Below are 1,820 nucleotides of genomic sequence, written 5' to 3'. Positions count from 1 at the left end.
TTGGCACAGGTTGCTGCGACCGTTGAAAGTTGCTCACGAACTGAGCTGATTCACTAGAGATTGTGCACTGATCAGTCTCATGGGCACCAGCATAAAGCTCACAAACACTAGCAATTTGATTAACTTCATAATTATCTAAAGTGTCCACCTTCATCGTCAAAGCCTTAAGTTAGGCAGCTATAGTAGTTGCTACATCCAATTCCAGAATTTCTGTCACCTTTCTCTGAGTTAGTCTCTGGGAAGGATTCTGGTACTCATTAGCAGCCATCAATTCAATAAGTTCATAAGCTTCATCGTAGATTTTAGCCCATAAGGCTCCTCCTGATGCTGCATCGAGCATGGGTCTAGAAGTAGCACCCAATCCATTGTAGAAACAGTTGATAATCATCCAATCAGGAATGCCATGGTGTGGGCACTTTCTTAGCATCTCCTTATATCGATCCCAAGCCTCACACAGAGATTCTCTAGTTTGTTGAGCAAACTGAGTAAGAGTATTCCTGATTGCAGCAGTCTTCGCCATATGGAAGAATTTAGTGAGAAATTTTTGAGCAAGATCTTCCCAAGTGGTGATAGACCCTGTTGGTAGAGAATGTAACCATCATTTAGCTTTTTCCCTCAGAGAGAATGGGAAGAGTCGCAGCTTGATAACATCTACAGTCACATCATTGAACTTGAAAGTGTGGCAGATCTCGATGAAATCCCTGATGTGCAAGTTGGAGTCTTCAGTAGGAGAACCCCCAAACTGAACTGAGTTCTGTAACATCTGAATCGTGCTTGACTTGATCCCAAAAGTGTTAGCCCTGAAGGCTGGCCTGATGATGTTTGACTGAATGTCATTGGTCTTACGCTGAGAATAGTCCATCAAAGCCTTAGGATTTTCTACTTGATCACCCATCTCTACTAAAGCTGGTTCTTCAACTTTCTCTTCTTCTTCTATCTTCTTTTTTCTTCAAAAACTTCCTTTCGAACCACCACAACTTCTTCCTCGGCTTTATCCAGAGTTCTCTTACGAGTACGCGAACGCGTCTGCATACATCCTCACTAGAGTACCTGAAATAATGCAAAAAAATGAATAAGTAACAATGTCCGAGTCAATGAACTTTAACTACCACTGATGGAAAGCACATAAACTATAAATTAACACTGCAGTCCCCGACAGCGGCGCCAAAAACTTGTTAGTCGCTAAACACGCGCTAATAATACACGCAAGTATACACGTTCGCAAGTAATATAGAATCTTTTCTAATTCGTTCCCATAGAGACTGGCTTTGGTTAACTAATTAATTTAAGCACTTAAGCAACAATGTATGGTTATTATTCAATGCTAAGACGATAACAAATTGAGGTTGTTTACAACTAAGAATTAAGCTAACAATTATAACTAAGAGAATAAGATTGACTGAATTAATATATATATATATGACAAACATGGGATTCTAACTTCATTAAATACTTCATTCAATAGCCTTATTGTTCTTATCATTAGCATGCAATGGTGATGACACTAATCAGATAACACGAAACTGATAAATGCCAAGTTTCGTTGCACGAATAATATATTACCAGACATCCACAAAGGAGATAGAAGCTGAATATACACCAATTATATTGAGACCCTATATGTCTATAGAATTTGACAACATAACGGTTTAAGCACAAGTTATCTAACTTGATTACATAGGGCAAGTAAGATGGTTATAATTACCTATGAATCATGCATAACAATAACACATGAACCTATGCTAGCATGGCAAGTTCTAAATCATTTAATTCACTTCCGCTTCATTAAGAATTAACACGCTATCTTATAAGTTCGCGAC

General features: G+C 38.5%; 1 non-coding gene across 1 annotated transcript; it reads left to right on the top strand.

Moving 5' to 3' along the window:
- The first annotated feature begins 398 nt into the window (after window positions 1–398).
- LOC141699796 (small nucleolar RNA R71) lies at window positions 399–505 on the top strand. The gene has a single exon (XR_012566097.1). It is a non-coding gene; the product is annotated as a small nucleolar RNA R71 (small nucleolar RNA).
- Window positions 506–1,820: the final 1,315 nt, after the last annotated feature.

This window comes from Apium graveolens, unplaced genomic scaffold, assembly GCF_009905375.1.
Source record: "Apium graveolens cultivar Ventura unplaced genomic scaffold, ASM990537v1 ctg1319, whole genome shotgun sequence".
Lineage (NCBI taxonomy): Eukaryota > Viridiplantae > Streptophyta > Magnoliopsida > Apiales > Apiaceae > Apium > Apium graveolens.
Note: the sequence above shows the minus strand (reverse complement) of the source record. Positions and strands in the feature narration are given on the sequence as shown.